This window comes from Porites lutea, chromosome 6 (assembly GCF_958299795.1).
Source record: "Porites lutea chromosome 6, jaPorLute2.1, whole genome shotgun sequence".
In the NCBI taxonomy this organism is placed as follows: domain Eukaryota; kingdom Metazoa; phylum Cnidaria; class Anthozoa; order Scleractinia; family Poritidae; genus Porites; species Porites lutea.
In genome coordinates, this window is record NC_133206.1 from 22,986,559 (window position 1) to 23,000,501 (window position 13,943).

At 41.2% G+C, this 13,943-nt stretch overlaps 1 protein-coding gene and 1 pseudogene across 2 annotated transcripts in view; one reads left to right on the plus strand and one right to left on the minus strand.

Annotated features, from left to right (window-relative positions):
- Nucleotides 1-3,285: 3,285 nt before the first annotated feature.
- On the minus strand, nucleotides 3,286-5,778 carry LOC140940290 (uncharacterized; annotated as a pseudogene).
- A 5,254-nt stretch (nucleotides 5,779-11,032) lies between these two features.
- The window catches only part of LOC140940293 (potassium voltage-gated channel protein Shal-like), a 399,369-nt gene continuing 396,458 nt past the window's right edge, over nucleotides 11,033-13,943 (plus strand). Inside the window, exon 1 of one of the 2 annotated variants that reach the window (XM_073389218.1) lies at nucleotides 11,033-11,051. The gene's annotated coding sequence lies outside the window, so the exon portion shown is untranslated. Of the gene's footprint in view, nucleotides 11,083-13,943 lie in introns of both variants that reach the window. The other variant, XM_073389217.1, reaches the window with a different exon arrangement.

The following is a 13,943-nucleotide window of genomic DNA, read 5'->3' on the forward strand; positions in this document are numbered from 1 at the left end:
CCCAGAGAATTGAAACGATGGTGTCTTTGCAGCTAGGTGAAACATTTTCTGGTTTTAAGATACAGAGACCACTCCAATGGGTCCTCCGGACCCATAGCCTCCCATGCAGACGTTCTCAGGGGTTCGTCAGGCGTTCCTGACCCTACGCAACGCTTCTCCCCACAAAGGAGAAGGAGCGTAGCGTGACGACACTAAAAACAGCTGTGTGGCAGACTATCCTGCCCCATAAACATCTGCTGATTTGAGTGGCTAAATTCCTTTCCCATTGTTTGCAAAATCAGCAGGAACTCGCGTGCAGATTGTCGGAGAAACAATCGGCGCTGTTGAAGTCAAGGTGCTGACAAACACATAATACGTACAAGCTCGGTAGAGCATGATACTTGACCAAAGAGTTTAGCTTCGGACAAGACGATAAGCGTTGGCGTTTGGTATATCTCTCTTGCTTTGTAAAGGCTGGATTAGATGTCATTTGCTCATAAAGTTGTTCCGTAGTTGAGGCAATGGAAGGGTTGTACGTTGCAACAGAACGAAAGGCAGAATTTTTTTTTTTGCACTTTACTGTTTTGTGGAGAAGTCGACTTCAGATCTGCTTAGCAAATTAAACCTCCGACGTAAATTTTTCACTAAGATCGTGCGGGTAGTATCTGGTACGGAGGGGTGTGAATTAAATGATTAGTTTATTCTAATCAAGGTCTTCACCTTTCTGATCTTTTCTAGAGCCGAGTCTCACACGAAATTAATTTGTCAAGGCCCAGAGTGCACTTCCCAGATCTGGAAGCGTGCTGTGATTGGTCTGAGTTTTCTACTACTCGATTCAGCAGACGTTTGTAGGGCAGAAAGGGGTGACGATCGAACCCCGACGAACGTCTGCGTGGGAGGCTACCGGACCCAAGACCCTCCTGCTTTTCACGTGCAATGAGCTACCTTAAATATTTGTGCCCCCTAGTATCTAAAGGCCTGCTACGGCCTTTTGCACAGAATGTACTGACCTGAAAGGTCGGTACACGTGACATATTTCCTCGTGTGTAATGGAGAATTTTTGTGAAAATCTTTATCTCTGAAACATAATTTTGTCACTGCAACAAGTCACACAAATTCGGTCTGATTTGATTTTTTGAAACTTGTTGCAGCGACAAAATTCTGCTGCAGAGACAAAGATTTCCACAAAAATTCTCCAGTACACATGAAGCGATTTGACAACATGTTACGGCAACTAGTCACCAAACTTGTAGACAAGGAGTGAGCTAGCTGTCACCATGACGTATTGCTGCGACTTATTGCCTTGCGTTCCGACCTTAAACCACATGCTCAGCGTGTTTTGTTTTTTTAGCTGGAGCTTCATGTGCGTGCATGAGTTCGAGGCAGGCCGGGGCAAGGTTGAAATCAAGGGTGGAGTCCCCGTACGGCGTTTTCCCAGTCCCTCTCGGTCAATTCACTTCGGTGACATATCCGAGGTGAACGGGCGGGAACGTTTGGACCAGGTGACCCGAAACGCTTTGGCCGCACGGAATAATGAGGCCTAGTAACTAGGCAAGGTGGAGGGAAAGCTATTGCATTCTACATTCCTGTCACGATTGTCAGATAATGGTTATCTCCATTAGTAAGAATCCCCTCTCTCAAACTTTCACCTAATAGACTGAGTCAAATTAATACTATGACTTTATGGGGAAGAGTTTGTTCAAGAGTCAAGCCAGTTTTCACGATTACTTCTATTATTTCCTGAGATTAGATCCTGGTCAGTCTTAGGGATTTAAGGCTTAAACTAGTTTGCGTGGACTATTCCTTTCAGTATAGCAAACCCAGAACTGTGCCCTCCGAGTGCCCTATAGTGACCCTGTATCAAGGATACCAGACAAGCATCTAAGAAGCTTTATTCTAGTTATTAAAACAATGATATACAGACCCTGGCTGTCGTAAGCTACCAGCTGTATTTACGACCAGCATTGTAATACCCCAGTTGAACTGTAGTGAAAAGCTACTAACGTTAACATAAGCACTAATGGCTCGTTTATTCCGAATGTTGTGAGTAATGAGAGAAGATTAACCAATAAAAAAGTCTTGTCTGTGCTCTGTTCTGTTGTAATACACGCAAGAAGCCGCTGATCTAGAGCACAGGTAAAGTGCAGAGGAAAAAACACGAGACGTAGTCGAGTGTTTAATCCTACTTCTTGAGTGCTGTACAGTTATGATCCCCAGACCGCAAATGATGCCCATCATCTGCGGTACTGTACAGTGCACTAGCGGCTACCTAAGCAATTATGAAGTGATTATTATAAACATCATTATTATTTTAGCTGAATGTGTTTTAGTCATAAACAACATGTGCCACGTTTTTGCTAAAAACTTTCAAAAGTTTCCAAAGGAAGGAGGAAAGCACACTTAAGCTCTCCTAATGCCTGTATGTAGTTTTTCACTTCTTTCGCTTTTTTCTCGTTTATTCGTCCATTATTTTTCTCACCTTTTCTTTCTCGTTTTTGCACTTACACGTTCAGCCTTTTCTAGTTTATCCTATTTAAAGATTATTTTCTATGTTCCAAATAAATTGTGCGTACGATTCGAGCAGTATTGTAATTAATAATTAGATAACATAAGCTTCCTTGGGCTCCCTTGCCTCATCTTTTTTAGAAATTTTATATGTATCTTTTGTGTGTACGGCAAAATGATAATAAAACAAAACAAAACAAGAGATGCCTGCATGTAGGCTAAATTATTCATGCATTTCCAGCTGAACTTTTGAAAACGTTACTGCTCAAGATCTAGAGTCTTCCTAGCTCAAACAGATTTTTTCGTTCAAACGTTCACACCATCTCCAAAGTAGACAACATAAAACCTTAGATTGCAAAGACTGATTGTTTTCCTCCTATTTCTCCTCCTTCTCTGCCCATCTCTCTATTTTTTTCTCTCCTTTTCATTCGCAGATGTCGGGCTTTTCAGCCATAAACCTTGTGATTTGATCTCAGTTTGGTCAAATGGCTATTGATTTTCACTAGCCGGGTTTTAGCAATTCCAGTCAGACATTTCCGCCAAAAAAAAAAAATGTGCGAATCATTGTTGGCTCAATTGTAGGCAATATAAAAAAACGAAGACTGAGAGGAACTATGTTTTATTCTTCTTCACTTTTTCTCTTTCTTTTCGTTTTTCTTCTGCAGTGTGTTTTTGGGGATTTTTGAACTCAAGAAACCTGCATTTTGACATAGGCTTTCTGTCAAATGGCTGACATTTTTGCCAATACGTTTTTTTGCCCAGCCCACATTTGCATGAAAAAAATTCTTAATAAGTTTGCAGTATTAAAACATTTTATTTACTTTCCTTGCACTTAAGTTTTAATACTAAACCAATTTATAAAGCCAATATCAGCGGTTTGCTCAGAATTTGCAAAAAGGCGAGTCGTCAGACAGCATAAGAGACCATCCTTGGAATGGTTGTACAGACACCTCATCAGAGTTGGGTATCCTGTGAACAGTGAAACCCAGCATTCCAGCCACTAATGCCGCGGTATCCTGGACACCACAGGGATCTTTGATAGTGAAAGGAACGGCCACTAAGCCACTTGTAAAGTCACCAGGGCCCCACAGGTCCTGCCTTACATTTGGCGGTCCCTCCAAGAAATCTGTGATCCATTCTCTGATATAACTTCTGCCAGTGGGAATTATTCCTTAGAAACAAAGCAAAATTAAATTATTTTCGTTTGCTTAATTTGGAGAATATACACTCCCTAAATCAGGTAAAGTAAAAAATTAAGAAAGGCTTCATTAAACCTGACTTACAATCTCAAATAGAAGAGCTTTAGGTAGCCTACTCGCGCTGATTACATTATACGAACTCTTCACAATAAACGTTGTTTCTCGCCAAAAAGTTGTTTTCCTGCTCTATTTTTCGTTTCCAAAGTAATAATGAACTTTTATTGAAGACCTTCTGCGACGTATAAATTTAATAGTTAAGACTATCAAATAGCTTAAATGGATAACCGTTAAACCACATAGCAAACAATACAAGAGGTGGCTGTGTGAGGAAGGCTTGAAAACCCTCCTCCTCGTGACCCATTTTAATATATTTTGAGTTTAGAAGCAAGCCTTCACTAATTACTGTCATTTGCATGGGCCCTCACTCTCCCAACAAATTATTTGCGACAAAATATTGTTTTTCTTTTTCTTTATTTCTTTATTTTTCGTTTTTTTTTTGTCATTATTTCACGTTATCATGAATTTTTACAAAAATCATTTCATTATTTTTTTTTTTTTTAACGACGCCCCCAGGGGAAAGGGTTTCAATAAAATATTTTTGTGTCATTTCAAGTGGCCTAGTAACGATATGGCCCGGTGCCTCGAAGGTCCCAAGGTCCCAAGGTCTTTTTCTTTTCGTATAGTTTTCTTTTTAGTTATTACAGCTTTGTTTTGTTTCTTTATATAGCTTAAAATTTGTAGATTTATAAATTTTCTTCTCTTTTGCCTTATCTTGCCGTCAATTCCCTCGAAGTCCTTCGCGAGGTCCTGCGATTTACGTATTTCTAGTAGCGTACATACCTGAGGAATATTCCTCTTGATAGCTCATAATATGACTCCACCATTCTTCATCTGGGTTTCCCCGATAAGTGGCCTGCAGATTCCAGAACACTTTCTGAACTAGATCCCACCATTTCGAAGAAAGGCCAAGGTCGTTCTCTATGGGTTCTAAGAGTGTTCTTAAAACTTTCAGCTTTGAACTCAATTTCATTCAGTCTTCTTCCCTGCCAAGCATCTCCACCGCTGGTATTCCACATCCGCACATCATTGCAAAGTCGAAATATTGATTAACAGAATACATCAGCGTAATCTGCGAGACGATCTTCTGTACAGCTGAGGTGGTTCCAAAATCTGCTGTGACTCCATCAACAAACTCGGGCACTTTTAAGTTTTCTTTTAACTGCTTTGTTATTTGATCGAACAGGAAGTTGTAATCCACGGTGTAGATAGTGGGATCGTTAACCTGTACTTCGATTGTTTTTTTTCCTTCATGATCGACAAACATGTTGCGCACGGAGGCTTCCGAAGAGTTTTGATCGATTGCACAAGCAACCCTCTTGATAACACAGAACCACCAATCATCTGGCGATGTCCTAAGCCTATAGTGATGAGAATAGGCAGTGAAAACGGCCGCAAACATACCACAGTCAGCACCGGCTGAATAAACTCCCTCATCTGAACCCAATGCAGAAACAATATTTGTGGGCGATGGAGCGCTTGTGTCGCGCTTATGTCTGCCGTCTGCGATGATGGAGAAAGCCTTTTTCGCTGCATACTCTGTGGCTAACTGTTTAGCCTGCTTTGGGTCTTTCTTAAAGCAATCTATGAACTTGGATGGAACCATTTTGTGGCTGGCAAGAGAGACAAACTTCATGTTCAATCCATCGGCGGTCGTACTGTGTTGAACGACAGTTTCGTTGGCCTTAGATGTTTCAGTTTTCTCATCATCCATCGGTATGTCGTTAGCATTTCCCTGAGCGCGTGTCATCGATATTGTTGTACGACATATTTCCCCGCTGTTGGTGGTTGAAGATTGCTGATCGTAGTCAGTTCTCAAGCAAAAACAATGAGCAGCACAAAGCTGCCAGATACTTTTCCTCATGGCTGACTAGCTAGTAATACTTCCTCATTCTGTCTCGTAATCATGCGTATGGAAAGCCATGACTCTTGTCATGTTGTGATGTGGTTATATTATGCACAATATCGTGTTCGAATCCCGCAGAGTCGGAAGGACATAATGTCGGCGTTTTTGGTTGGCTAGTTTCTTACGCAGTTTGTGATTAGTCCGATTTCAAATAAGTGTTGACAGGCCAAACACGACTCATAGCTCGTGACATGACAAGAGAGAATCAGCTTGTGATAGTGTGAAACGTGACCTTAGGGTCAGCTTGAACAACAGAGATTTTTCTTGCGGCCTTCTCTCTTTACGGTAGATTATGCAGTGCATGGAGTATTCTAAACTTTAACTGAGCAAATCTTATTTTTGCCGCTGTGAGTCTCACATTTAAAGGTTATGAAGCTGGTCTGTTCCATGCATATGGAGTACTAATTAGTTCATGTGGTTTTATATCGGAGCTCGACTAGCCTGTGAAGAGGCTCTCTGTTTGGGTAAAAATAGCGAGGAAAGGGAAGGGAAAGGGGGGAGAGAGCCTGTAGACAAACATTTGAGGCCGCTATTCCGCCCTCTTGTAGTTATCCTGCCGATCATCTGTCAGTAAGATCGTTATCGGTCAATCAATTTCGCGCGTGAGTAACTCTTGGGAAAATTAACAGGAAAGGAGTGGTGTTTTGCACCGTCTGAAAACAGAGTGAAATGGAGCACTAACCTCATTGTCGATTTTGCAAAAAGTAGTTGATCTCCGGTAAGAGAATTAATAAGCCCGTTCGTCTTGCTCGTTCGGTTTGTAATTTAACAAGCCGCTGCAATGAGCGAACTTGGAATGAGGAAGGTACAGATAATAGGGAGTTTAAGATACGGCGACCACGGACTACGACTAGGTTAAACATGCTACTGCGCATGATCAAAACCACGTGACTGTTCATTTTTCCCTCGTAGTCCTGCCGCTACGGTGAGTTGTTGAGCTGTTTCGCGTAGTCGGGACTACGGAGAATATTTTGCTCGTATTTTGCCGTCTCGGTAATTCAAGAATCTCGTCTTTTCGTAAAAAAGCTTTCAATTCACCTGCTTTAAGTGAGAGGGAAGCGAAATTTGTAAGTTGTGTCTAATTTCTGCTCAGATTTACGCTTTTAATCCACTTTTGTGACTACATTTTTATCTAGCTAAGTCAGATTGAAGGCCGAGGAGAAGGCGGAGCAATCATGCAGGTAATTTACTTTCTCTTCGCACTTGAAAAGTTTCAATATTTGTTCGAACTGATCAGTGTGTCTTTCTACTTGTGTAACCTTGGTTTATGCGAGTTTTTGTATCGCATTTGCTGAATAAAAATGTTCGATGTAAACATCTTCGAGACAATCGAAACACGGCATTTCAATACTTCAAACTACATCAGATCAGTAGTCGGAGAAGTCCATCTTCTAAATCTTATAAATGAGCTATTACTATTTCTGTCGATTTCTTTAATATTTGACATAAGTATTCATGGGCGAAAAAAATAAAACCTGTGTAACCAAAACTTTGCTTACCAATTTCACCCGACGTAATTGCTTCCTTCAAGTATGGAAGAATTTGCTCATTGTTCTAAAGATAAGATCACATGCAAATCTGACTTGTGAACTGTGATGAAAACAAGAAAATCTTTGCGTGTTGTTTCCCTCTCCGCCTCTTCTCTCGTAGTCTACTGTCTGTAGTGTAATCTTAACGTTCTATATTTGCACGACTCAACCCAGTGCTACAAACAATGGACAACGCTCGTCCAGCCGTAGTTCGTAGTCCGTAGTCCGTAGTCTCCGTATCTTAATCTCCCTAAAATCATGACTTCTCCAGAACATGAAGCTTCGAAGACAAGTACAAAGAGATCAGCAGGGCTTCGATCGCCGACAGGAAATGCACCTTCGGGTATTTATAGCAATGAAAGTGGGTGGTAGGCCGACACGACTTTTACTTTATGCCAAAATGCTGCTTGTTCCCATAAGTTTTTCCTCTGCGGGGTAGATTATTCTCTGGAAGGTTCTCCTTTTTGACTGAGCAAATGTGATTTTTAGCCGCTTGTTTCACACTGAGAGGTCATGGCACACATATCGATTTACTGTGGTTTTTGTTTCTGGTCGACAGGATTTGTCCTCTGATGCAAGGGCATTTTCTTTGACCTCTTTTGAAGTGTAAAGCTTTTTATTGCGGCTGAATAAGGGTCTGAATTTTCTCCAAAGTGCCTTCTGGATCTGAATAACTAAGCGATTTTCTTTAGTCCGTGAATGTAATGCTTTTCTGCAATGTTGTATCCTGCCTGACGCTGGGCCCAGCTCGTTAGTTTTCTTTGTAGAATGTTTAAAAATTATCACGGATGGTGATTTACAGATCCAAAATTATAAGACTGAAGTGCAGCTTAAACCGAAGCTACATCAGCTATGGGGAACTGCATTGTGCTTCGGTAACTTTTAACTCCAGCTTAGTGTTTTTTTTTAAAGACAGTTTGAGTCTTTTGACCGGAGCGCGTAGTTCCTTCCCGTGGTAAAATGGTCTTTGGACTGTTTTGTTATTGCCACTCTGTGATCAAATCGCGTGCCGAGTGCCGACCGAAAAGCCGATGTCAATCAGACCTATCAACAGTCAGTGTTCTCGCCAATAGGAGCTTGCATCAGGATCTGATACACAGCGGGTACCGTGGACGGCGGTCCCAAATGTTTGTCTACAGGCCTTTTCGCTTTTCCCTCTTCCCATCCCGCTCGACCAAAGGCCTGTTCACAGGCTAAGCTCGACGCGATCGTAACCCCATACCAATCCACCCATCAGAGAAATTTTGGTAATCACGTGACCGTACCCCCGTCCGCCCGTCCGCCCGTCCGCCCGTCCGCACCATAGACATACCAAATAACTCAATCAACAGGTATGACAATCCAAATGCAACTAGAGGTCATTTTGCCGGGAACCTCGTCTTGTGAAGCAGAGACAACTAAAGAGTGAATGAATATATTAATATTCACATGGACAAATTAATGCGATGAGTCGTCGAAACTCCAATGAACTAAAATAGTCCAAAAGTCAAAATATAACAAAACAAAGCTAAGATACCTTTAACTGAACGTATCCTTGTCTTTCCTGGCCGGTTAAAGTGGCATTTTGTTGAGTTTTGCAATTGTAGGTAATATCCACTAAAGAAGAATTAGAGGCTGGCTACAAAACCCTGAACGAATCATCTCCACGCGCCTTCACGCGAAGCGCTATAAATTCGAGAATAGTCGACAAATCAGCTCCAAATTGCCATCGGCTAATCTGCAGGTAACGTGTGCTCCTGCTTCTTGCTCGCTGGCTCCATAAAACCCATCGCAACTGCCCAATAATCGCTCACTCATCAACAAACACTGTTGACCTTTACGAGGGTGTGAATGGGGGGGGTCCACTTGTCGGTTGTCGGTTAAAATTTAGTTACTTTGTCGGTAGTCGGTTAAAATTTTCGATCTTTGTCGGTTGTCGGTTAATCTCAGTTAATAAGTAAAAATGCATGTTAATTATTAATATTTGTTTCGCGTTTCACTCAGTTTCACGACTTTGATCGCTATAAAACATGTAAAACTTGTAAAAATGCATCATCTGATTGAACTTAAACTTCATTATGCAACATGATAGTGTATTTCACCAAAGCTTTTATTGCAAATGCGAACTTGGTTTCCCTGTTGATTACAGGGCACCATAAAAAGTAATGAAGAGAGGTTAATTGGACACAGAGGGAAACGCCCACTCTAACCTTTTGGATACGTAAATTATTTTTGGTGAAAAACTGCTAGGGGTGACAGGTTGCACATCTATACCGGCGTGAAACCGTGTGTTGACCTTTAATATTTTGGCTCTAACAAGCATGTTCTTTGCCATGGTTTTCCTTTCTATTAGGAAATAAGGGGTGGTTCTTTAAAAAGTTAGCAAAGTAGCGGTTGGTTTTGTATGAGATTCCACTTTTCCATTAAAGCTTCTTTTACAGTAGACACTAAGGGCTGGTATTAGGGAACTTAAGAACCACGACGACGACTTTGTCGACGACGACCAGAAGTGAGTTACAGTGTACTGCGCAAATTTCGTCGTGGTGGTGTCGTCGACGACGCCAAACAAAGTACAATCACGTCGTCCTGCAATCCACAAGCTTCGGCAAGTATAATGCACCTATCAATGTAATGCCGGCGGGCAGGGAGGCAGAGCGTAGGGTGGGGATTTGACTTTTTAATCAAATTCCCTGCCCACGAGCAAATCATTCCAGTCAAATGCAACCAAATTTCCCCACCCTAGGCTGCACATTGCTGTCAATCCCAAGGCAGAACCCAAGAAAGGCACAATAAAAATATCTCCAAATAAAACTCTGCAATCTTTTATAAACGTTGCTGCATCACCAAAGATACATGTTCCTGTTACAGCTGCAATTATACGTTTTAACCATATCCGTGTTACACTGCTTAGAATACATAAACCTTGAGGAGAAAGTCCACATTTTGTAAGTTTAAATATACCGTTCTTAGTAAAGGGTAAAAAAAAAGTCAGTTTCGTAAGTTTACACTAATTGTAGCGAATGAGCCATACACTAATCAATTGTACTTGCAAAAATCGACTTGGTTTCTCTTTACTTTCGTTTACTTTGATACCACAGTATTTTAAGAGGTTCAATTGATCAAAAACACGCTCAAAGAATGAAATTTGAAGACAAAACAGTGAAATCCACTCAGCCTTCGCTTGTTCTCAGTGGCCTCCATGACTTCCTGATCTTTTCAAACCGTACGGCGCATGCGTGAAGCGTGGCAGCGAGAAACAGATGCTAGGTATCAGTCTTTTTCGCCCAAGTCGGCAGTCAAATATATCCACGTCGGGCGAAGAAAGATTCAAATATCCCCCCGGGAGAACAAGATCAGTCAAATGCCCTACCCCAGGGACAACAAAGACAATCAAATCCCCACCCCATGCCCTGCCTCCTCCCCACCGCCGGCTTTACATTGATAGGTGCATAAATCTACTGTTTTAAGCGATTTTTGAAGTCCTTTGTTTTTTCTTATTCTCGTAAATCCAAGTATCGTTCCTTTTTTCTCCTAACAAGCGATGTTGATTGAAAATTCGATTAAAAATGTATTGTGAAAGGTTTGAACCCAGGAGTCATTTCAAAAGTAGGTTGAGTTTGATCGTCCGGGTGAACGTAGTCTTGAAAAGGACTGTTGTTGTTGACAGTGACTGACGTTTCGACAACCTGTGCGGTAGTCATCTTCAGAGTCAAAGTGAGTTGTATTACGTCAGTTGATCTTATTATACTCTGGTTATTGATCTGATTGGTCAGTTACGTCGCGATGTTATTAGTCGTCTGTCAGTTAAACCGTGATGTTATTGGCTATGAAGACTAAAAATGAATTGTTTTTACTCCGAAGAATGACAACAGTTGGGGAGGCCGAGCGAGCGAACTCGTAAGTGAGAAATTTATTTGTACGTATTTAGGTAAGGCAAATCATATATCTTTAATATAGAGGAAATAAACTTTATATGGAAAACAGCTATCACATCAGAATGTCTCTTTTTCCAAATCTAAACTCTGACAGACACTCGGACTCGGTCATCTCATTCAGGTTGAAAGTTGAATAATCTTTGTGCGGAAAGCAGGTGTTTTTCCACTCGAAAAGGTCAGACAACACAAAAAATTCTCCATCGTCAATGAAATTAGACGTACGGCTTAAACATTAGATCTTGCATTGTTTTAAAAGACGCCATTGCGAAAAACTTTGTTGCGAACGAACATCACAGTTTTCATTTGTGTTTACAAATTGAATTCAGCGTCGTCGTCGACCTACCGATCGATTGCATCTTAAGTTTCCTTTTTCCTTCCGAAACTGACGTTCTCGTTCCAGTCTTTTCCCAGTCAACAGACGTCGTCATCGTGAACTTCGTCGTGGTTCTATAAGTTCCCTATTGTGTCACTAAAGGCAACATTTCTTTTCCTTCCTTGCTCGGTTTTGTTTCAGGAGCACGGGCTTCGGTTTCTGTGAGTTTCATTTATTTCTGATTGCAATTTGTCTTTTAAATTGTGTTGGTAGCCTCTGTCCATCATCAACCATCAAGCGTTCCTTTGGAATTTTGAAACACTTTCCTCAAACTCTTTTGACAAATCGGTGGGTGACAAGCCGCAAAATGTGTGCTGGAAGGTTTCCGTAGTCTTTACATCAAGGATAACTTTTTCGTTTAATCTTGTGCCTATGTATACAACTGTGTCTAAAAACATTGTCTCAGTGAATTTCGGTGGTGAATTTAATAGTAGAATCATGTAAGTTTGCTTCTTCGAAGAAAGTTACGATGTCTGGTTTAAAGACGGTTTAGCTGCTTATAGACTTTGTGTTTCAATATATGACATGAAAATGTTGGCAGAGGAAACTGCTGTCTTTGTGCCCATCGCGGTACGGTGGGTTTGGAGGTAGAGCTTTCCATTGAACTGGAAAGAATTTTCTTTGAAGATTAATCTACGCATTTGTCGCAATGCATATAATGTTTAGGACTAGGCGGGTTGTAGAAATTTTTGGCATACGCTCTGCAAACCGATTTCAATATCCTCGTTTTGTGGTACTGACTTGTAAAAAGACTTGTGACGTGGTATCTTTGGTTACTTCCTAGAAAGGTAGAAAAAATCGCGTTTTGTCGGTAGTCGGTAATATTTTTTGCCCTTTGTCGCTAGTCGGTTAACCCCATTCACACCCTCCTTTACGCTTCGATATGACCGCAAACTACCAGGTTTAATTTCTCGACGTGAAAATTCAAGCTTGGCGACCGCGTCCGCGCAACAATGCAACACTTGCTATGGGAGGGATGGTACTATTTTTTCTAGGTCAATCAATCGGGAAAATAATATTGAAGCCCTTGTAATTTTCAAAAAAATCCAATTTGCCCTAGGATCACTGAACAGATACGAATTTTATAGCGCAGCTATAAAAAATTAGCGGCAGTGGAAAAAGTGAACAAGAACATGTACGACATTTCCTCCATAAAACGTGAAAACCAGGAAGTTTCTGGACGTTTCATGTAGTCATGCAAAACAACAGCAAAGAAATGTACAAAAGAGTGTGCTGCATGCAATTAGACCTATTGTTGTATTTCACAGTTCTCGTTGTCTTCGCCCCTTAACATTACACGATTTTATGTTTAGTATGAACAAACTATAGATATTATCTATGTATTAGCGCCACTTAGAATGCATTTTTAGAGATCTTAATTACTCTGGACTGCCTTAAAAGTGTTTTGAATGCAAGTGGGAAGAAATCGTCGTTGGAGGACCCTGAGTTTTGAAAATAATAAAAATCATAACCAAAAACGCATATAACTTTTTTCCTTACCATAGTTTCCATTCAGCTGCATAGCCGAGGCTAGATTTTGCCTTTTTTCTAGGTGGCAAATTGTCGTCGTCCCTCGCGACTTTGGACAACATATTGTTGCTGTTCTTTATTTCATTACTTTAAGGAAATAGGTCCAGTAGAGACAAGAACCTGTGCAAGCGGCTGGACAAACAATGTGAACGTTAGAAGAATTCGAAAACCAGGGCCGCCCTGTTGAAAACTTCCGGACGGTCGCGCGGTCGCCTTTTGTTTTCTGGTCAAAACAAACGCAGCGGACCCTCGCTCAGTGTCGATTGACGTAGAAGCAGTAGTACCATCCCTCCCATAGCAAGTGTTGCATTGTCGCGCGGACGCGGTCGCTAAGCTTGAATATTCACGTCGCGTATTAAAGGCCCATGTTCACCCTAGATGCATTGCGCGCCCTGTACTCCAGAAAAAACATTTCGCGTAGTTGAAAATCGCTGCCTTTAGTGTGTAAAGTCAATCTTTGTTAATCTTCTACAGTTCGCTAAATCTGGTTTAAAAGAAAGTCTCAACAAGTTCTTTTGGTATTTTTCTTTACATCTTTTTGGATATTTTGGAATGGTATCGAGCCTTTTTGTTTCTGTGAGTGTTTGTTTCACTGCAGCACTTTCGATGGCGGCTCCATCGAAACGAACGGTTGGAAGCATGGTTGGAAGACCGCGTCGACGGGGGTCGCCGAAGTACATTCGTCTCCGTGAATCCGCTTTTTTAATCCCTGGAGAGATGGGAAAGAAACTCTTGGCTGTAAATTCTACAGACAGCGTGTTTGCCGAGTTCCTTCTACATCGAATGTTCAATTGTAAACAAAGGTCACGTTGAAATCAGTTGAAAGCAAAACAAGCGAGTCAATCTAACATGAACAATGCTTTATTTAATTTAACCTATGAAGCGAGTGATATCCTTAAGGTAAACTTATCGTCTGGCGTATCACGATTAAAGCCGGCTTTAAAGTAGCGA